The following is a 24,124-nucleotide window of genomic DNA, read 5'->3' as shown; positions in this document are numbered from 1 at the left end:
CGGTAGTTAATCTTAGAATTAAGCTGAATTAACATTATTCAAGAAGTATAACAAAATTGTTTAGCCTGACTGGATGGTAGAACAGAGGCTTTGCTTCCTGCAGGTTGGCGTTCAATCCTCGACCATCCAGGTAGTAGGGCACCATTCCTTTCTTCAATCCTATCATAAATCCTTATCTTCAAATTCCTTCCAAATGCTATATAGGCTGAAGTCATAATGGCTTAGTGCCTTCTCCTGATACAAAATATATTTTATGCTATTGTAGGTCAGTGTGTACTAATATAACATTATTTTCAAAGCAGGGAAGCTAGGAAAAATGAATAGTTTGTCTATAATTGTATTCCATATTGGTCAAGTGCATTACTGTATTGTAATTGCAGTTTGTGTATAACTTTTATTATAAAAAAGTTATATATTTTGCAAATCAGTACAGTATTGTATAGTATATAACTTTTTCTCATCCTAAAGTAGGTGTCACTTTCCTAACCTTTCCAAAGATATATAAATGAATGAGGATATCTTTTGTCTTTTCAAGAAAGTAGAACATTTTGGTTAAGGCCACATACACAAGACAAAATAAAGAGCAAGTGGTTACAGCTGGAGAGGCATTGTGTATTGTGTGAATGTCGGTAAGTGATGCGTCAGTGTGTATGAGACAGAAGAAATTATGTATATAAAGAAATAACTTTTGAAAGTTATTTTCAAAACTCAAAGCATGGGGTAACATTTTATACACTGGAGAATTTTAATGACCATAACTGCAATAATGCATCTAAAAATTATGGAAATTTTAGGATAAGTTTTGTCCATGCATATTTGTGCATACTGTGTATTCAGTAAACCCTCGTGTGTCTTCAGTTTGAAGGCAGTAATCCAATACTATGACCGAACATCTAGGGAAACTTGTATACTGTATCAAAATCGGCATCAACATTTCATCTTTGTGGAAGGCATAAACCGTGAAGTGGCAAACGCCTTTGACAATTTCTTGGCCATTTTACTCTAATGAACTCTGAAAACTTTGCTACGTAGTTGTCAGGTTCATCATGACTGTGATCGCAGACCTGGCACAAACCTGATCATATGTTGGCCTGGGCAGCACACTCCAACATCAAGATTAAGTGCAAGTGGAGACTTGTGTGTGCACTTGAATTAACATAAAGGGCACAAAATGTGTGTCCTGTGACCATGAGGCAGTGCACACCAGTGTCAAGATTAAGATATAATACACCACCACACACTACCTGGATCTGTGGCAAGCAGGGACTGTGCAACTCCTGCATCAACAAATTTGGAATGTTATCTTGACAAATGATGTAAACAGCCAGGCAGGCTGAAAATTTATACAAGTGCTGAAGTACCAAAATGCATATACCCTGCAGTGCAGTGCAGACCAACAACCAGGAGGTCTGGTCAGAGACTGGGCCACAGGGACATTGATTTTGGCAATCTTCAACAGGTAGTCAGGTAATACCTGTATCCATGAAAAAAAAAATGCAAACCAGCTGAACCCTGTTTTGGGTATTGTATAGATTATCAGTCGACAAGAAGCGACGCCAAGCCACGAGTCGCCATAAAAAAAAAGCCAAAGGCCAATTCACCAAACAAGATTCTCTGATAAAGTACTTCAAGAGACAATATGAAACGAATGCAAAATTGGATTATTGATAGGTGCCACAAGACTTATGAAGCAAATTATGAAGGTATATAATAAGAGAGAGACTAGTGTCTGATGACTCCACGGCACTATTAAATACATCTGAAGGGTTTTATTTACCAGTACTGTTGAGAACACAGTTGTCCCCTACTTAATACCATCTACTTAACATTACAGGAGAAAGTAGTAAAACTTCTATGAAAGAAAAGTTTGCAAGGTGCTAAAAAAGAAAAAAAGACAAAGTAACTTTTATAATAGTTGTGTACTTCCATCCTCTTCCAAGATTGCTTTGATAAGCAAACATGTCAAAAAAAAAAAAATTATTATGATATTAAAGACTTTGCTCTCAGCCACTGAAAAAATCTTTGTCAAGACACTAGCCATTTTGTAGCAGGCCTCTGCACCTTTTCCATTTTATTGATGTGCTTCTTGAGATAAGGGCAGAATACAACTGCTGCATATTCCAATTTTGGTTTCACAAAAGTCATAAACAGTTTTAGTATTTCACCATCCATATAATTAAAAGCAAATCCAACTTCCAACTTGCTTTTAATTATATGGATGGTGAATAATAATTTCACCATGTGTCCTCCCAATATCTCAAGAAGCACATCAATAAACTGGAGAAGGTGCAACGGCATGCTACAAAATGGCTTCTGGAACTGAAAAACAAAAGTTTTTCTCTTTTCAAGGAGAGACTACAGGCATTAAACATGCCAATACTAGAAGATAAAAGAAAGAAGGGATATGATCACCACTTACAAAATATTAACAGGAATCAACCAAATTAACAAAGGGGAATTCTTGAAACCAGCAATTTCACAAACAAGAGGACAGATTCATGCTAAGGAAACAAAGGTGTCTAAAAAATATTAGATAGTTTTCTTTTGCAAACAGAGTGGTAGACTGTTGGAACAAGCTAGGTGAGATGGTGGAGGCCAAAACCGTCAGTAGTTTCAATGTGTTGTATGACAAGGAGTACTGGGAAGATGGGACACCACGAGTGTAGCTCTCATCTTGTAACTACACTTGGGTAATTACACTTACGGTAGGTAATTACTAGAAAAGCACCATGATAAAAACTACAGTATTAAGCAATTATCAAAAAGATGTTGCCAAGCAATTTTGTTTGAGATAAAAATGATTGCAGCCAAAGGCACTAAGTACTAGCATATCTGTGAAGGACTTCCATATTACCTAGATGTGAAGAGAAATTAACACTACAACTCGCAAATCGGGTCAATAATGGACTACTTGTCACTGATTTTGGGTTCCTGTTTGCTGTCTTATCTGGAGTTGATAAAAAAAAAAATCAATGCAAGACCACACATTTAGCGAGAAACAAACTTAATGTACCTGACCTATTTTCGGACAGTCGGACACTAATGCATCTATATGGCTATTTGGCAAATAAAGTGCTTTATATGCTGCATGACCATTATGTGAGATAGGTAGAACCTCCATTTTTTTTTCCAGAAATTTTGGGTTTAATGCAGTAAGAGAAAAATATATCTATTAATTCATTTTAAGGGTCCTGTAATACAGTGGGTATGTTCTCAATTCAAAATCGGGGATCATGGTTTTAATCCTCGGGCAGGACAAGTAGTTGGGCACATTTCCTTTCACCTAATGCCTCTTGTTTGCCTAGTAGTAAATAGGTACTGTACCTCGGAGTTAAGTGACTGTTTTGGGGGGTTGCATCCTAGTGAAGGTCAGTAGTTGTGACTTGTTGGGCTTTGGGTTGTGCATGGATGTGCTCCGGTTCGTACGTGGTTGTGCTCCAGTGGTTGTTTGTGTACTAGTGCTCCAGGTTTGTTTGCTAGGGCTCTGTTTATATGTTTGCTAGAAATTCGAGTTTCTTTTTTTTTATATAGTTCAATTGTTTGATATGGCTCTATAGTTGGTTTCTTGGGCAAGTGGAGGATTCTAGGTAGCACTAAGAAGATTTTTGTTTGGTCGAGCTAGGAATGGAGCTTGGTTGTGCTCTGGGAGTGTTTAGCTTTGTGGGGGTTGGATGAGATGTATACTTGCTAGGCTTAAGGTTAGACAACTGGTCGGGGTCTGGTTACACAATTGGTCGGGCTTCGGTTACACAACTGGTCGGGCTCCGGTTAAATAACTGATCGGGCTCCGGTTAAATAACTGGTCGGGCTCCAGTTAAATAACTGGTCAGGCTCCGGGGGTGTCACTTAGGCTGTGGGTTGTGCATGGTCAGGCTTCGGTTCGTGCATGGTTGTGCTTCAGCGGTTGTGTACTAGTGCTCCAGGTTTGTTTGCTAAGGCTCTATAATAAATGATAAATAAATAAATGTTTATTCTGGTAAAATACATACAAGAGGTTATACAAAAATTGATAGATTTATAGATAGGGCTAGTATATACAATGCCTAAAGCCACTATTACGCAAAGCGTTTCGGGCAGGAAAAACATTAAAGACTAAAACTTAATACTAATTGAAATTAAAGTATAAAATGTGTTGAGAACAAATAAAAATAAAAATAAAAAAGAGGGGAACATGGCAGAAAAAGCAGCACAAATGCAATTAGGTCGACAAACAGCGTTTTTTAAAGAAACAGACATGGGTTGACAATATAGGGGTAAGGTAGGTTACAGGGAATTTATTAGGTAGTTTTTATCTTAAACTGGTTGAGAGAGGTACAGTTTTTAACATGATTGGGAAGGTCATTCCACATTCTGGGTCCCTTGATTTGTAGAGCTCCGTTTATATGTTTATATGTGTGAACTATGTTTATATGTTTGCTAGAAATCCGGGTTTCTTTTTTTGTTGGGGGTTCCGCGGCGCTGGCCCTCACGGGGTTGGGGGTGCTCCGACGGAACCCCCAAAGTGATAAGCCAAGAATACGAGATCTCTCTTTATTGTATTTGATTTAATCATTATAACGGCTATCCAATAATTTTATTTCTGTATAATAATTTATGGTTATTCACTAATCATTATTAGTCACCATAATTAATTCCTCTTTAATCATCTATTTATTCGTTATAATGAGCTACTAGGCTTCATTTAAGGATTATCAATTATTAAATCATTAATTATGACTATCATTAATTATTTGTTTAAATAATTAATTATTATTATAAAATAAACAAGTCCCCCACTCAGTGAGCGTTTTCTTCCAACCGCAGAAATCCGGGTTTCTTTTTTTGTATGTATGTATGTATGTAATTACCTAAGTGTAGTTACAGGATGAGAGCTACGCTCGTGGTGTCCCGTCTTCCCAGCACTCTTTGTCATATAACGCTTTGAAACTACTGACGGTCTTGGCCTCCACCACCTTCTCACTTAACTTGTTCCAACCGTCTACCACTCTATTTGCGAAGGTGAATTTTCTTATATTTCTTCGGCATCTGTGTTTAGCTAGTTTACATCTATGACCTCTTGTTCTTGAAATTCCAGGTCTCAGGAAGTCTTCCCTGTCGATTTTATCAATTCCTGTAACTATTTTGTATGTAGTGATCATATCACCTCTTTTTCTTCTGTCTTCTAGTTTTGGCATATTTAATGCTTCTAACCTCTCCTCGTAGCTCTTGCCCTTCAGTTCTGGGAGCCACTTAGTAGCATGTCTTTGCACCTTTTCCAGTTTGTTGATGTGCTTCTTAAGATATGGGCACCACACAACAGCTGCATATTCTAGCTTTGGCCTAACAAAAGTCATGAACAATTTCTTTAGTATATCGCCATCCATGTATTTAAATGCAATTCTGAAGTTAGAAAGCATAGCATAGGCTCCTTGCACAATATTCTTTATGTGGTCCTCAGGTGATAGTTTTCTATCTAGAACCACTCCTAGATCTCTTTCTTTATCAGAATTCTTTAAAGATTTCTCACATAATATATAGGTTGTGTGGGGTCTATGCTCTCCTATTCCACATTCCATAACATGACATTTATTAACATTAAATTCCATTTGCCAAGTGGTGCTCCATATACTTATTTTGTCCAGGTCTTCTTGAAGGGCATGACAGTCATCTAAATTTCTTATCCTTCCTATTATCTTAGCATCATCAGCAAACATGTTCATATAATTCTGTATACCAACTGGTAGATCATTTATGTACACAATAAACATCACTGGTGCAAGAACTGAACCCTGTGGTACTCCACTTGTGACATTTCTCCATTCTGATACATTGCCTCTGATTACTGCCCTCATTTTTCTATCAGTCAGAAAATTTTTCATCCATGATAGAAGCTTACCTGTCACCCCTCCAATATTTTCCAGTTTCCAGAACAACCTCTTATGTGGAACTCTGTCGAAAGCCTTTTTTAGGTCCAGATAGATGCAGTCAACCCAACCATCTCTTTCCTGTAATATCTCTGTGGCTCGATCATAGAAACTTAGTAAATTCGATACACAGGATCTTCCAGATCGAAAACCATACTGTCTGTCTGATATTATATCATTTCTCTCTAGGTGTTCTACCCATTTAGTTTTGATTAGTTTTTCCAATACTTTCACTATTACACTTGTCAATGATACAGGTCTATAATTGAGGGGGTCTTCCCTGCTGCCACTTTTGTAGATTGGAACTATGTTAGCCTGTTTCCACCCGTCTGCTACGATTCCTGTACACAGGGATGCCTGAAAGATCAGGTGAAGTGGAATGCTGAGCTCAGATGCACATTCTCTCAGAACCCATGGTGAAACGCCATCTGGGCCAGCTGCTTTGTTCTTACCGAGCTCTTTGAGCATTTTTTCCACTTCGTCTCTAGACACCTCTATGTGTTCTATGTTGTTCTCTGGAATTCTTATTGTATCTGGTTCCCTAAAGATTTCATTTTGTACAAACACACTTTGGAACTTTTCGTTTAGTGTTTCACACATTTCCTTTTCATCTTCCGTGAATCTATTTCCCATTTTCAACCTCTGAATATTATCCTTTACCTGCAATTTGTTGTTTATGAATTTATAGAATAGACCTGGTTCTGTTTTACATTTGTCCGCAATCCCTTTTTCAAAATTTCTTTCTGCCTCTCTCCTCACTGCCGTGTAGTTGTTTCTCGCATCTTTGTATCGCTGGTATGTTTGGGGGTTCGGCCTCTTCCTGTATTGATTCCATTTTTGTGTCTTTCGGTCTCTAGCCCTCTCGCAATTTCTATTGAACCAATCCTGTTTCCTAGTTCTGCATCTCTGTTTTGGTATAAATTTTTTTGTGCCTTTATCATATATTTCACAAAACTTGCCATACATCTCATTCACTTCCTTGCCTAGCATCAAGTCTGTCCAATTATACTCACTAAAAAAATTTCTAAGGTCACCATAATGTCCTCTCCTGAAGTCTGGTTTTTCAACTGCTTCAACCTCCTTATTTTCTTCCAGCTTATAACGCATTGCATACTTTATTCCCAAAAAGACATGGTCACTTTTACCCAAGGGAGGAAGGTACTGAATGTCAAATATCTCTTCCTCCTTCCTGGTAAATATCAAATCTAGCATGGAGGGAACGTCCCCTTCCCTCATCCTCGTAGCTTGTTTAACATGTTGATACAAGAATGTTTCCAGGATGAGGTCTACAAATTTACAGGTCCAAAAATCTTCTGTTTTAGCTTCATATGCTTCCCAGTCTATGGATTTCAAGTTGAAGTCACCGACTATCAACAGTCGTGATCTATCGTTATCCGCTCTCGCTATAATCTCTCTCATTATTGTTATAAGACCTTCACGTTTACTATCTAGCTCCTCCTTTGACCATGTGCTGCTTGGCGGTGGACTATATGCATTTATCATCATTAGTTTATCATCCTCATAGCAGATCTCTATGTATGCATAGCATCATAGCAGATGTATGTATGTATGTATGTGTGTGTGTGTATTGAAATTGAAATTGAAATAAGTTTATTGAGGTAAAATACACACAAAGGGATGAGGTAGCTCAAGCTATTCTCACCCCATTCAGTACAACGTGTTAATATATACATAGACACACATCACAAATAAACAGTACATTACCAAACATTTTGAGAGGTAAAAATATACATTTCCTCCTTCACAAGTAGTGTGTGTGTATGTGTGCGCGCAGAAATAATATGAACAAAACAATTAACATCGTGTAGTGCACTCTATATATCAAAATATATTACTTTGAAACCCGTATCAGTCACTCAACAAAAAATTGGGCTACACTTATTACAAATTCGCTATTTTTTTGACCGTCAGCTGGCTACTTTCAGCAATTTGTATCTGGCAACCGTGCTCAAGACGACACATTAAACACTTAGAGCTTGTGTGACCGTCAGCGGTAACACGTCACACGGGCTCACCATAGCCCGTGCTGCATGGACACTTCGTCCTGGGGAGGTAAATCTCTAACAACAACAACATGGTAACACGTCACCATAGCTACACTACGCGTGCAGTCATCTACATGTGCACTTGTTAACGGCACACTTGGAAAGTCCCCTGGTTCCATTGCTGTGGCAGAACAGAAGCAACATACCCTTTCACCATATGCCTCTGTTCACCTAGCAGTTAACAGGTATCTAGGTTCACCCTTTTTCTGTTCATTGTCTCCTACGCTCCCTTGCTATCCTCTTTTTATTGCTATTACTTCTCCTTCGGTGGTTATAATAGGAGCTGCCTCGTATGGGCTAATAGGCCTGCAGTTCTCATTAATACTACTTTCCCCTACACCTTACTTTCCTCCTCAGCTCTCTCTTGCCTATTTATTGCTTGTCTCTACCTCCTCATCACACACACAGTCCACACACTTGGTCCGGGAGACATCTCCCGTCACGCAGGGTGCAGTTGCACCTCCACAGATCTCCAGTATCAGCTCTTGATACTGGTAATGGCTCGAAAGGGCCACCACTTACGGGCTATTCATGCCCGTGCCACCTTTTGGATGGTTTAATCGTCATCTTGGACACATTCATGGGAGACATCTCCCGTCAGTCACGCAGAGTGCACTTGCACCTCCACAGATCTCCAGTATCAGCTCTTGATACTGGTGATGGCTCGAAAGGGCCACCACTTACGAGCTATTCATGCCCGTGCCACCTTTTGGGTGGCTTCATCTTCATCTTCATCTGTTTAAAACACGGGAGACATCTCCCGTCACGCTGGGTGCAGTCGCACCTCCACAGATCTCCAGTATCATCTATTGATACTGGTGATGGCTCAAAAGGGCCACCACTTACCAATTCATACCCGTGCCACCTATTGGGTGGCTTCATCTTCATCTTAACACATTCACAAGGGAGACATCTCCCATCATGCAGGGTGCATTCGCACCTCCACAGATCTCCAGTATCAGCTCTTGATACTGGAAATGGCTTAAAAAGGTCACCACTTACGGGCTATTCATGCCCGTGCCACCTTTTGGGTGGCTTAATCTTTATCAATCAATCAATCTCCTCATCACAATAGACTTGATAATGGTCCAGGACGGACTGAAACGTCGTCGTCCCTTCAACTTCTAGTGTGTTGTCTGGTCAACAGGTATCTAGGTGTTAGGCAATTGTTGAGGGTTACAGCCTAGGAAAGTCAGAAGTTGGCATAGACTCTAGGGAAACCTTGCCTCTGGTGCCTATTGTAGGGAAGAACAGTAGTTTATTATTTATTGCCCGAAACGCTATGCGTACTAGTGGCTTTAGGTATCGTATGTACTACCTCTATCTTTAAATGGGTCCGTCTAATTACCACAAGCTACACAAGCTTCACAAAGCTTCCTGGCAATACGTTAGTAATGAATAAATGTTAGGTTAGGTTAGGCTGACCTAACCTAAACTAACCTAAACTAACCTAACCTAACTTAACCTAACTTAACCTAACTTAACCTAACCTAACTTAACCAAACCTAACCAAACCTAACCTAACTGACGCTTGGATCGTCGACTTTATTTGGCGTCACCAGCTCTTTATTTTCGTCTAATTTCTTAATAAAAATAGACTTTCAGATTAAAATTGTTTTCTCGTGTTGTACATTCAGCACCAACATTATAATGAGTAAATATATCATATTTATTCATTACTAACATAAGCTTTCTAAAGCTTGTGTAGCTTGTGGTAATTAGACGGACCGCTTTAAATCAATGTTTGTACTGTAACTCTGCAACTATGTACGTACTTTTCCTAAATAAATTATTATTATTATTATTTATTGGAAGTAAATCAACAAATGCAGTACAGCTTAAGATATGTTAACATCAGCAATAAAAATGATGGAAAGTTCCTTGGCCTATACTTAGACAAGAGACTCAACTTCAGCACCCACATACAACACATAACTAAGAAAGTCTTTAAAACAGTTTGTATACTCTCTAAAGTTAGATATTATGTACCTAACTCTGCTTTCCTCTCACTATACTATGCACTAATTTATCCCGATCTTATTTGTGGTATATCTGCATGGGGTTCAACCTCTGCGAACCACCTCAAGCCCATCATCACCCAGTAAAAATCTGCTATGAGAACAGTAACAAAATCTGTTTTCAAACACTCGGCCCCCCTTTTTTAAATCCCTAAACATGCTAAACATAACCTCACTCCACACAGTCTAATGTGCCATTTACAAAATCCTGTTCTTAAATGTAAATCCTGCTCTGAAACTTTCACTGGACAGATGTAATAGGACCCATTATCACCACACCAGAAATAAATATCTCTTTGATATCCCCAGAGTTAAACTTAATCTGTGTAAACACACTATGCAAATAAAAGGAGCTAGTCTATGGAACTCACTCCCTAACAAATTGAAAAACTGTCCAACTTTTGCCTTATTTAAAAAAAAAAAACCTAATTTCATTTTCATAGTTTCTTACCTAGTGCTTTAACTCACACTGTATCTAGTGCTACCCAATCCCCCAATATATGTATCTAAGCCATGTAACTTTACCATTGTGATCATCTTATATCATGGTTGTTGAACACACATTGTGTGCTACTCAATTCCTCAATATATATGTACCTAAGCCATACAACTTTACCATGGTGATCATTGCTGTCATCTTATATGTGCTATCAATGTGCTTTAATGTGCCTTCTAATCTTTGTCAAATTATCAATCAAGCTATCAGCGCTATCAATCAGAGCTATTAATGTGCTTTAATGTGCCTACTAACCTTTGTCAAATTTTCTTACAATGTACCTGTTAACATTTTATAAATTTTGCTAGAAATTACCAACTTAATATTATCTGTTAGATTAATTAAGGACCTGCCCGAAATGCTCTACGTACTAGTGGCTTTACAAGAATGTAAATACACCATGTTACGTATTCTCATAAACCCAATGTACCTTCTTGTATATACAGTATATATAAATAAATTAAATAAATAATACAATTTATTATTATTATTATTTATATATACAAGAGTTCTTACATTCTTGTAAAGCCACTAGTACAGTAGCATTTCTGGCAAGTCCCTAATCCTAATATTCCCCAGTATACGACCCCGCCAAATTGTTTAACAACCAGGTAGCCATTTTACTGTTGGGTAAACAGGCTACAGTTAAGGATTGACGCCCAGTAAATCCTCTCCGGCCAGGACATGAACACAGGACAAAGTGTTTGCGAAACGCCAGACGAGTGTCTTACCTCTGTGCCACAGGGACTGTTAACTAAATTAAACTAAATGACTACGAGAACTAAATTAAATTATTATAATTATTATTTGAACTAAGAACTCGATCCAATTCTAAAAAATATTTCTTGTTAGGCTGTTACCTTAGGATAGGCTGGGTAAGGTTAGGACTTGCCAAGCTATAAACCCTGGCATGTCATTGTGATGCGTCTCAACATCACCACTCGTGTAGTCATCAGAAGAAAACCATCATGCAAACTGCACATCCCCGTGGTGGCTCCCGTGGCGTAATGTTAGAGGCTTGCCTGGCATTTCATTAGTGCTTTGTCCTGGGTTTGTATCCTGGCTGGGGGGGGGGCTTATTGGGCACAAATCCTTAACTGTATCCTCTGTTTAACCCAACAGTGAAATGGGTACCTGGTTGTTAAACGATTTGGCGGGACATTACATTTGTACAAGAGTGTAAGAATTCTTGTATATATAAATAAATAAATAAGTAAATAAAATAACAATCGTAATGACGATGAAGGAGGTTAGGTTTTAAAATTTGTAGACAATTGTTTTGGATATGAAGAATTTATATCCATTTAATTATCAGTTAAACTTAAGAGCATGGTTGTGGAGCTGGAAGTCTGGTAGGAAAATGGCTGCTGATACAATAGTCAGGTAAAAATAAAGGACACTACAGAAGGCTTATTAGCCTATACGACACAGCTCTTATTGGCCATTAGGAGCAGCCTCTTATAAAGAAATCACATTAGTGTGATTTCTTTGTGCATTTCAAGAGAAGTATTGGATGTGAACGCCTAGTCACACCCAGAGTTCATACAGGCAATGTGTTAAAACCTTAATTTGGCATCAATTGAAACCTCAGAACCCCTAGAGGATTTAGTTGAAACCTAGGTTGCTTTGCTTTTATTGTGTCGTCGTGTAGTGGTTTAAGGTGTGTGCCTGGAAGTATCCAGAACATAGGCTCAAATCCTCTCATGGCTCCACTGATTTTCTCGGTGATTCATCACATTAATGTGATTTCTTTGTTCACACTTCAGTCATATTACCCCCTAACTCTTGGCCTTTATAGAGAATGTAATTTAAGCTTTCTTCATCCTTCTAATCCCTGGCATTAAATTGATCAACCTTTGTTTACCTCATTTAAGGACCTTAAATTGTCCTTTCTATAGTGTGGCAACCAAAATTTGAATTGCATCATCTAAATGGATCCTAACAAGAGCAAGATACAGCAGAAGAAAAATAATCTCTTATTTGCAAACTCTTCTAGAGAGAAATCCCAGCTGATAGCTAGTAACCGTATCATCATTACCTAGCCTCAGAACCCTAAATTTTCAGTATTAACTGTATCCACCCCATAAAGGGAGAAACTGGGTAATGTTGATATAAGGAATGAAATATATGATGTAAAATAACTTTTGTCTTTGCAGAGTTGTTGCAGTAAAATAAACAAAAAAAGGAAGAAATCATATTTTTATCATGGAGAATATTCATAACATGAAGAATTGTGGTTGGGTAACAGAAGAGCCAATAAAATTGAAAGAATACTTCAGTGAATATCACACTTTACTGGATAGTGTTTGTGGTCTTCCTCACAATGAGAAGGTGAGTCTATAAGTGTTGTCATAGTAGTACAGTACATTAGAAAGAGTATAATGGTTTGGAAGTTTATAAAAGTGGTGTTGTAAATTAGATTCTGGAGTACATTATTATTATTAACATCTTTAATGGCAAAATTAATTACAATTTTGCCTAATCTGAGGATTTCAACTAAGTCTTATTAGAATGAGGATAATGCTGGTATTCACTGTCACGCAAGACAGAGGGTCATACACAAAACAATAAGTCTAAACTGTAGGCTGAAGCACATATATATCATGGTTACAATCAATGTTTTAATGTATGAATATGAGAAAACAACTTTCTATTGTCCACTGCCACACAAGGGCAGGGATGGGTTCATAAGTGATGCAGCTTAGAAGTAATATAAATAAAATTGTTCTTCATTCTTTAAAATGGACAAGCAAATTTTGGATAAATTGTCAGGATGTCGTCCAGAACACCTGAGTCAATGAAATAGCTACATAGTTGGTGGTATAGGAGGCCTAAAATCTTTTATGGTTTCACATTCAACAATATACTGTTTTAGTGAGTGCATTAAAGGTTTATTACAGAGTTTACAATCTGAGTATTCTGGTAGTGGCTCAGCCTCACTAACCTACCAGATGTGTCTATAGCCAAGGCAAATTCTTGCAATGACTATATCACGTTGCCTGGTCCGGTTACTGTGGTGACCATACAAATGCCTATTATTACAAAACTTGTCATAGCTTTTGTACTAGGTTAACCACTAGGTTACCTTTCATCCATTTGTACATTTGAATCATGTTTTTTTTTTTTTTTGTTCATTTATTATGCACCACATACCCATCTTGTGAGCAGTAGTGGAAATGGTTACAGAGGCACATAATGGGCTCAGGGACTAAACCCCATAATTCATTTAGCTAAGCAGGTTAGTCTTGATGAGCTAGTTACAAAATTCAATGCACATCTTCACATCAACAATGGGCTCAAGACTGACCACAAGTACAGTTTCTAAATTAAGCAACTGATATATGTGGAGAGCTAGTGTCACAATTTATATGTATTCACCTAGTTGTACTCTCCTAGTTGTTCTTGCAGGGGGTTGAGCTCTGTTGCGGGGTTGAGCTCTTGCAGGGGGTTGAACAATCTTCTAGGAAGCGTTGAAGGTCAGGATTGGCATTTCAGTTCGAGAGTTTTAAATATATAGGGTACACTTGAGAGGATGTACAGTGACTTAATATCTAACATATTCAAAGATTTAAGTAAGAGTACCGAGTGTTGTCTGGGGACAGAGTTGTTTGTTGTTCTAATAGCAGATTTGTGTTAGAGTAATTAGAGGACGTAGATGATTTTGGGTAGTAGAACCCCTTGCACAAATATCATAATTGAGATAAGGATAGATGAGAATAATAGAGCATCACCAGGGCAGGACAAGGTACATAATATCTGATCTTGGAAAGAATGCCGACAGTTTTAGAAACATTTCTTGCTCTGTTGAATGTGGCCCTGGAAATTCAGCTTATCAATGAAAACACCAAGGAATTTACTATCTACTTTGTTACTAATTTGTATATTGTTTATTCTTAGATTAATTTGATCTGAAGATTTATTACCAAACAAAATACAGTATAGGTTTGGTCAACGTTAAGGGTGAGTTTGTTAGCAGTTAGCCAATGGTGGACTTTATTTAGTTCAGTATTCACTATCATAGAACTGTGTTAGAACTGAAGAAAATGAAGGTTGTCATCAGCAAATAAAATTGGTTGAGGTGTTGAGATGCATTTGGAAGGTCATTAATGTAGATGAGAAAGAGGAGAGGGCCAAGTATTCTGCCCTGTGGAACACTAATGTTGATGGGAAGGGTTGGAGAAGTGGAATCATTCAGAAAAACATACTCGAGCCTGTCACAGAGGTAAGAGATTGAAGGTATTGGAGGGAGTGACTTCTGACTCCACAACAATGTAATTTAAAAACCTTGTGTTGGTTGACAGTATCAAAGGCCTTATGTTAGGTCAACAAATAACCCAACTGGGAATTCACCTTTATCAAGAGCTGCATATATCTAGTTAATCATGCTAATCAGTGCATCTTAGTGCTCTTTTTTGGGTCTGAAGCCATATTGGCAAGAGCTAAATATATTGTGTTTAGCTAGATAAGAGTACAGCCGCTCATAGATTAGCTTCTCAAATATTTTTGACAAGGTTGGCAGAATTGATAAAAGTGAAATTGTTGACATCAGTGAAATCACTAGCAAGGGATGTGCCAATGGATGAAAAGAAACTATTGAATTCAATAGCAGTGTCAGAGGCTGAAAGCACACCATCGTCATTGGATATGAGTATTGATTTTATATTCAAAATATTTTTTTATCCTAATATTTGGGAAATAGTACTCCAGGTTTTCTTAATGTTGCCCTTAATTTGGTTAAATTTATTTTCGTAGTATTTTATTTTGGCTCTCCAAATTATTTTAGACAACATTGATGAGTAAATCTTTGAAACTTCTTTCAAAACAACTCCTAACCTATATTTCTTCTCATGGTCATGTTTTTTATCGATAGATTTAAGTATACACTTTGTAAGCCGTGGATTGTTTAACCTTTTAGTTGTGACTTATTTTGTTAGCATTGGACAGTGGGTGTTAGAGAGGCTCTAGAGTTTTTTGAAACGTTTGCACTGCTAGGTTAATGTTCACTATGTTGCCTAATTCTCTAAAGTTACCTTAGTCTCCCAGTTGATATTAGCAGCAGCAATAAAGTTGCTTATAGAAGTTCGACTGTGCAGCCTAAAGCTTATCTTCATTGTATCTAGAGGTGGTTTATAAATGTTGGTTAGGAGAAATATGGGGTAATAGTCTGTGGTCCTATCAGTGATTATCCCTGAACTAAATGGAGAGGGTATGTTAGTCGAGATGTGGTCAAGAGCAGAGGCAGTCGTATGTTATATGTAATAATTTACTGAGAAGCACCAAGATTTCTCCCAAGTGCTAACCTTTAACAGGATGCACTGTAGAATAGTGGTTTAAATTATGGGTTGAAACATTAGCCAACACAAAATGGAGACCTATAACTTTTTTTTTTTTTTTTAACTATTTTCGGTAAAGAATAAACTATTTTAGTAAAGAGTATTCATCCGTCAACAGCTATCATCTTTGCCAACAACTTCATTACAATCTTAATTATTAAGCCTTAAAAATCATCCCATAAAATAAATACTAAAATAAGGAGCCATAGGTGGTAGCTATGTATACCTACCATAGGTGATCTATAAATCTTAATAATTTTAATACTAATAATTATTACTACTTAACTTTACCTCAAATCAACTAGATTTTCTTGATTTTCTTGGAATATTGCTGCCCCTCGGGCTGCTCAAAGGCAATCGGAGTTGGTAATCAATTCCCTCCTTACGGGTGAAAGATTCAGCTAAATTTGGAGCAGTGTGCTCAGTCCCACAAGGTCTCTGTGCTGTGTGTTCCACAAGGTTGAATTACTGACCATTCCCAGGATGCACGAACTGTATACTAAATTGATTAACATATATTACCCAATACCCATTAGCTGTTTGAGGGTGAGGTGCAGAGTACATGTGGGGGTAAAGAATACTTGTGCTGGTACATAGTACTTGTGGTGGTACGGAGTATGTGGTGATACAGGGTACATATAATTCACTGTGTTGGGGGACAGGAAGTAATTATCAAAAGAATGCACCAAACCCGGATGGCTATGTAGCACCATCAAATGTGTGGAATAATCAGAGGGCGCTAAATATCACCAAGAATGCCAATACGAGAACAGAAATGGATAAGGTGTCTGATATTGAAAGTGTCCAATTCACCAAGAATTCTATCAAGGGACAAGTGACCGTGAAGGACGGTCGGAAAACAAGACACATGCTCGTCCTGGAAGTCAGAACAATAAGGAGCAGGGCGGCGCTCCATTAAGTGACCGAGTTAAGCTTGTATGGCCAATACACAACCTCGCCAGAGCCGTTTCCCATCGCTGGTTACGGTGGCAGGACGACGGCCATGAGGACACACTACTCTTAAGAGTATGCAGTTTGTTACAGTAACAGAAGACCAACAATCTCGCCAACAGGTAAGGATGGAGGAATGAATAACTGGGTAAAAGTTGGAATAAGGAATACCTTTACGGGAGATGGGACAGAGTATATATATATCTCTTATTTACTGTGCTATATTACAGTATTAATGTTAATCCGTATCATTACTGTTATTTCAGTATTTTATTATGAGCATAAATTATTATTACGGTATGACGTCGCTTTCCTAAGCGACGCCATACCATAATTTCATCTACTCTGTGGCACTTTGCCGTCATATATTATTTACAATATTACTTTGTATTCTTAATATTATTCTTATTACAGTTACTGATCACTAGTTCCTTGGCGTCGCTTTAACTTTGCACCCGTTCTACAAGATGTAACCAAAGTTCTCGGTGTACAGCTGCTGCTCTCGGATGCTCATTGACAATCCAAGGCTACACTCGATGGCTACTTAAGGCAGATTCCTTGGCTTCTCTTCAGCTCTATCATCCATTTGGAGGCCAACATGAGATGGAGACCAAGGGTAATGTTCCCCGCTTCCATACTTAGTACAGTACAGTAATTTGTTGTATTTGTCGCGCTTCGGACACAAGCATGTTACAGATATGCCTTAACGTATTGCTTTCTTATATTCCATTTATTGTTTATATATTGACTTAATATTATATATCCGTTCTATGGTATATGTATTGATTATATATTATGATTGTGTATTATATTATAACCGATTGTATTTGTTTTGAGCCACCCTTGCCGATTTACTTCTGGCTATCTTATCCTGCCTTTATTCCTAGCAACGGTATTTCGCTCCCTTCGTTTCACTGAAAGTTTCATTAGAATTGTTAGCTACCTTACATTGCTGCAGTATAGTTATTATACAAACTTATTCTCCTTCCTCCCCCAGTGTTTTCTGTGCCAATGTTTCTATTTGGGGTTTCATCCAGGATTGTTTAATTAAGGAATCTTTTTAAATCCTGCATCAGGGCACCCCCCTCCCTCCCTCTTATGCCAATCTCCTGCACTACCCTTATTAGCTAGGTCTCCTCCATATTAATTCAGATAGGGTTTACCCCTCTCAACCGAGTTTTTGCTTGTCATGTTACAACTGCATGCCCGCTTCTGCCCACCCTTACTGCTTTATTACTTTCAGCCCGGGGAAGGTGATCTACTCGGCAAAAGGTCGACACACGCTTTGACTGGATCAGGTATCATTTACATGGTCAAGAATAGACATTATCTTCGGATCCTACAAGCACAGTGCGGGACGCACGCCTACCCTAGCCTGGGGCCAAGCCCGGCCCGTGCCCCAGTGACCAGGCAAGACTTCTCCAGGATGCTTCGCGCCGCCATCGCAGTGCTAGGCTCGCCTCCAGCTGATTACGCCCCTCACTCCTTTAGAATTGGCAGGGCCACTTGGTTGTCTCTCCACTCGTCTCGGTACACGTGTCGTTGCTGCTCCTTCTCAGGATGTAGCTTCCCGCTTGGCTGCCTTATCCTGCCTTGGCGAGATCCCTGTTCGGGTCTCAAAGAACGCTCGGTTGAATGCCAGTGTTGGCACTATTCTCCTCCCGCCCCATGTTGTGACCAGTGTTCGGAATCTGCAGGACTGCCACGATGATATTCGGCATATCCTTGATGCCCAAATCCATTTTGTCCTCCAGGTAGACTCGTTTACTAAAAAAAAAAAAAAAAAAAATCAAAATGTTTACTTAGGTAAGGTACATACATAAAAGAGATTTTACAAAGAGTGATGGATTTATAGTTAGGGCTAGTACATACAATGCCTAAAGCCACTATTACGCAAAGCGTTTCGGGCCTACTCGTCCCCCCTCATGGTCATCACCGTCATCTCCTTCGGGTTGTGAAGATTACCTTTGATGGTAGGACCCTTCCATCCTCTGTCATTCTTACTGGTGCCAGACTGCTCTGTCCAGGAGTACATTCCTTCTTCTAGGCTCTGTAACAAGTGCTGGAGGTTTGGGCATGTTGCCCTCCGCTGCTCTGGGACTGTGTCTGTCCTTTGTGTGGGGGCGAAGGTCACTCTAAGTCGGAGTGCACTTCTTCCCAGGTTCGGTGCCTCGACTGTGGTGAGGCCCATCCTACCTTCTCCCATGCGTGTATCCATTACAAGCTTGAGGCAGCCGTCCTCAACTTGAAGCACTGGGAGCGTTTATCTTTTCCTGAGGCAAGACGCCAGGTTCGCCGGCTCCCACCTTATGCTAACGTCTCTTATGCTCGCGTGTTGCGCTCTTCCTCTCCTCGTCCTTCCCACCTTCCTCAGACTCATAACCGTTTCCGGGCCTTGGACCCTGATAGGCCCACTGCCCCTCTCTGTTCCTTTGAGTTCTGTCCCGAAGGGTCCCCCTCCTGGTCCTCTGTCTGGGGTGCCCCTTCTTTCTACCTGGTCTGTCATGTCTCCTGTGTCTTCTTCCTTGTCTCTCTCCGATCCTCCTTCCCATCCTTCTCCTCCGTCTATTGACTCTCCCCGCTGCCTGTCAGTGCGGGCTGATGTCCATCGCTCTCCTAATGGCCGTCGTGTGTGCTCTCGTTCAGCTTCTCCTGTTGAGATGCTGGAATCCGTTGCCCAGTACGTAGTTGCTGGGACACCCGTCTCTTTAAGTCAGAAGCGTAAGCCTGGCTCCTCTCCTTCCTCCTCCCCGGCGGGTAAGAAGGCTTCGCTTTCTTCCTCGGCCCCTGCTTCTGACTTTCACTCCTTCCCCTCCCATTTCGGTGGTTGTGCCCCCTGTTCCTGCTATGGAGGTTTCTTTGGCCCCCGCTTCCCTCTCGGATGCTGCCCTTGCTGAGGTGCGCTCCCCTCTTTCTCCTCCCCCCCACCCCCCCTCTTCCTGCTGCTGTCCTTGACTGCTCCTCTCGGTTGTCTCCTCTTCCTCCGGACCCCGCCCGTCCGCCTCTGGTCTGTTCTCCCGTTTTCTTCCCTCCGTCTTTGCTCAGTTTACAAATGCCCCCTAACCCTGACTTTGCTGACCCTGATCTTCTTTAATGTGCTATGTTGCTCTTTCGCCTTTGTTTCTTCCTTGTTCTCTGTTGTTGTCTTTTCTCTTCTCATTGGTCTATTCAATGGAACGTTCGAGGTTATTACGCCAATTTCCTTGAACTGCAACTTCTGATTTCGCAGTTTTCCCCCCTTTGTGTGTCTGTCTCCAGGAGCCAATGCTTGGTGCTCGTCCTGGTCATTTTCAGGGCTATTCCTTTCTCTCCCCCCCCCCCCTCCCTAGCTGTTGCTGGGGCTCTTAATTCTTCTGCTCTCTTGATTCGCTCTGTTCCCTTTGTCCCCTTACTTTTTCCTTCGCCTCTCCATTGTTCTGCTGCTCGTATCTTTGTGGGGAAATGGTACACTATTTGTTCCATTTATCTCCCCCGAGTGTCCTGCTTTCTCTTCCTGATCTGAAATGCCTACTGGACTCCTTGCTGGAGCCTGTGCTCCTGCTGGGTGATTTCAATTGTCGTCATTCCTTTTGGGGTGATGTTCTGACGAACACCCGAGGTCGCCTTCTTGAGCGGTTTATCCTCTCTTCTTCCCTGTCTCTTCCGAATTCTGGTGAGCCCACACATTTGGACTCTCGGACTTGTACCCTTTCCTGTCTTGATCTTTCTCTTTGCTCGTCTTCTCTTTACTTGGATTTCACGTGGTAGGTCCTTGATGACCTCCATGGTAGTGACCATTTCCCCATCCTTGTTACCTTTTTCTCTTTTCACCCTCCTCTCCTTCCCTAGGTGGCAGTTTGCAAAAGCGGACTGGAACCTATTTACCCTCAGTGCTGCGCTCTCTGACCTCTCCCTCGCTCTTCCTTTTTCATGAGTCTTTGAAGCTGCCCTCCGCTCTATTCCTCGCTCTTCCTCTCGGGGTCCACGGAATTGCATTCCCTGGTTTGGAATGCAGACTGTGCTCGGGCTGTCCGCTGTAAACGTGCAGCCTGGAAGACACACCGCCGATTCTTTTCTTTCGGAAGGCAAGTGCGGTGGCCCGTAGGGCCATCCATACGGCTAAACGTGAATGTTGGGCATCTTATGTCTCCCTCCATTACGTCTGAAACTCCTCTGCCACATATCTGGAAGCGTATCCACAAGATAGCGGGCAAGTTCGTTCCTAATGTTTCACCTGGTCCTTCACATCCGTGGTACTCTTGTGGCGGACCCGTTGCAGGTCACTACTGAACTGGGTTCCCACTTTTCTTGTTAGCAATGGTCTTCATCTTCCCCAATCTTTCCTTCTTTGTAAACCTGTCCTTGAATCTCGTCCTTTAGATTTCTGTACTCGTCTTTGCCTTCCCTATAACGATCCCTTCTCTGAACTTTGTTCTGCCCTGGCCCTCTGCACTTCTACGGCGGCGGGCTCCGATGGCATTCATTGAGATGCTTTGCCATCTCCCTCTGTGCACATCTCAGTATTTACCGAGTCTGTGTAATCGAATCTGGGAGTCGTCGTTAGTCCCTGAGGACTGGCTCGATGCCGTTATCCTCCCTGTTTGCAAACCGGGGTCTCTGGAAACATCCTCTAAGGTCTTTCGCCCTATTGCCCTCACAAATTGTCTGCAAACTCTTTGAACGTATGGTTAACGTTTATCTGATGTGGTTCCAAGAACACCATCACCTCTCCCCTTCTCAATTTGGTTTCCACAAGTGCCGCAGCACAACAGATGTCCTGGTGAACTTGGTCTATATTCGTACTGCTTTTGCTGCGAAGACCTCCGTTTTTGCTGTCCTTTTTTACCTGGAAAAGGCTTACTCATTGGCAGGCTTGTTGTTTGTCTGTTACTGGTAACAAACTACGTTCTCTTAAGTTGTCCTCGTGGCCGTCCTCCTACCACCGTAACCGGCAATGGGAAACAGCCCTGGTGAGGTTGCGTGTTGGCCATGCTCGCTTAACTCAGTGCCGCCCTGCTCCTTATTGTCCTAATTGCGTTGTCCCTTTTACGGTCGTGCATATCCTTGTTGAATGTCCTGACATTCATTCGTAACATTCAGTGCTAGTTTTCTTGCACTACCCCACTCAGGACAAGCACAGGATGTAAAAAAACTACCTGATATTGGTGGCAACATGTGCCTTGTAATGCAGTAAACTTGGAGTTAGGTTTCAGGTGTGTGTGAGTCCTTTTTCCTGTAGCCCTGACTCTCCTTGTTGCCCATGAATCTTCCCATGGTGATAATAAATAGGTACATGAACAAATTTGTACATCACTCGGTACCCCTACTCAAATCTCTGAATGTTAGATATTAAGTCACTGCACATTCTCTCGTGTATTATACATATATAAAATGCTGAACTGTAATGCCAATCCTTACCTCAAAAGCTTCATAGAAGGTTGTAACAGAACCCATGAGCACCACACCAGAAATAAATTGTTTTGATATTCCAAGAGTTCGACTTAATCAAACTAGAAATGCTCTACAAATCAAGGGTCCCAGAATGTGGAATGACCTTCCCAACCATGTTAAAGACTGTACCCCTCTCAACCAGTTTAAGATAAAAATGAAGCATTACCTAATAAATTCCCTGTAACCTACCTTACCTCTCTATTGTCAACCCATGTCTGTTTTCTTAAACAACGCTTTGTCTACCTAATTGTATTTGTGCTGCTTTTTCAGCCATGTTTCCCTTTATCTTTATTTGTTCTCAACATATTTTATTCTTTATACTCAGTATTAAGTTTTAGTCATTAATGTTTTTCCTGCCCGAAACGCTTTTTGTAATAGTGGCTTTAGGCACTGTATGTACTAGCTCTATCTATAACTTGATCAATTTATGTAAAATCTCTTGTATGTATGTACCTTACCTAAATACACTTTTTTTTTCCAACAAATGTAGAAGACACGTTTTCATAAAGATATGTAGAAAAGTACCTATTTGAAGAGGTAGTGCCTATCCAAATAGGTAGAATATGTTCAAATTTGCAATAATTAAGTCCAACAAATGTGGAAAACGGTAATTTCATAAGGAAAGTACCTATTTGAATAGGTATAAAGTGCTTATTTGAATGGTTATAAAGTGCTTATTTGAATGAGTGTAAAGTGCCTAATTGAATGGGTGTAAAGTGCCTATTTGAATAGGTTGTACCAATTCAAATTGGTAGAATATGTTCAGCTTTGCAATAATAAAGTCCAACAAATGTGGAAAACGGTAATTTCATAAGGAAAGAAAAGTACCTATTTAAATAGGTGCAAAGTACCTACTTGAATAGGACCTGTCCAAATAGGTAGAAATGTTCAAATTTGCAATAATTAGGTCCAACAAATGTGGAAAACTGTAATTATCAGGAAAGAAAAGTACCTATTTGAATAGGTAGTAGATCCAAATTGGTAGAATATGGTCAGATTTGCAATAATAAAGTCCAACAGATGTGGAAGACTTTCATTTAGAAAAGTACCTATTTGAATAGGTAGTACTTATCCAAATCGATAGAATATGTTCAGTTTTGTAATAAAGTCCAACAAATATGGAAAACAGCAATTTCATAAAAGTACCTATTTGAATAGGTATAAGTACCTATTTGAATAGGTATAAGTACCTATTTGAATAGGTATAAGTACCTATTTGAATAGGTAGGACCTATTTGAATAGGTAGTAGATCCAAATTGGTAGAATATGCTCAGATTTGCAATAATAAAGTCCAACAAATATGGAAAACAGCAATTTCATAAAAGTACCTATTTGAATAGGTATAAGTACCTATTTGAATAGGTATAAGTACCTATTTGAATAGGTAGGACCTATTTGAATAGGTAGTACCTATTTGAATAGGTAGTAGATCCAAATTGGTAGAATATGCTCAGATTTGCAATAATAAAGTCCAACAAATGTGGAAAACAGTAATTTCATAAGTACCTATTTGAATAGGTATAAATTATTTATTTGAATAGGTACCTATCCAAATAGGTAGAATATGTTCAAATTTGCAATAATAAAATCCAACAAATGTGGAAGACTTTCATTAGAAAAGTACCTATTTGAATAGGTAGAAATTACCTATTTGAATAGGTAGAAAGTACCTATTTGAATAGGTAAATTAACAAATTTGTTGCAATAAATTCCCACAGTAGAAAATGTAGGTATCTAGTTTTTATATGTAGCAAATTACCTATTTGAATAGGTAGAAATACCTATTTGAATACGTAGAAAGTACCCATTTAAATAGGTAAAATAGGTACATTATAAAAATGACAGTATCTAGTTCTCATAAGGATATGTAGAAAAGTACACATTTGAATAGGTAGAAAAAGTAACTACTCGAATAAGTTGAAAAGG

The 24,124-nt window shown here is 39.6% G+C and overlaps 1 long non-coding RNA gene across 2 annotated transcripts; it reads left to right on the top strand.

Annotated features, from left to right (window-relative positions):
* The first annotated feature begins 7,811 nt into the window (after positions 1-7,811).
* Positions 7,812-23,798, top strand: LOC123770660 (uncharacterized). 2 transcript variants are annotated; one of them, XR_011223042.1, is made up of 4 exons: positions 7,812-8,154; positions 12,640-12,814; positions 17,182-23,440; positions 23,583-23,798. It is a non-coding gene; the product is annotated as an uncharacterized lncRNA (long non-coding RNA). The 2 variants fall into 2 exon arrangements; XR_011223041.1 differs by having other exon boundaries at positions 7,813-8,154; positions 17,182-23,377; positions 23,422-23,798.
* The last annotated feature ends 326 nt before the right edge of the window (positions 23,799-24,124 follow it).

The sequence above is a fragment of the Procambarus clarkii genome, chromosome 56, assembly GCF_040958095.1.
Source record: "Procambarus clarkii isolate CNS0578487 chromosome 56, FALCON_Pclarkii_2.0, whole genome shotgun sequence".
NCBI classification, from domain to species: Eukaryota; Metazoa; Arthropoda; class Malacostraca; order Decapoda; family Cambaridae; genus Procambarus; species Procambarus clarkii.
The sequence above is the reverse complement of the archived record's forward strand: the minus strand, read 5'-3'. Positions and strand labels throughout refer to the sequence as shown.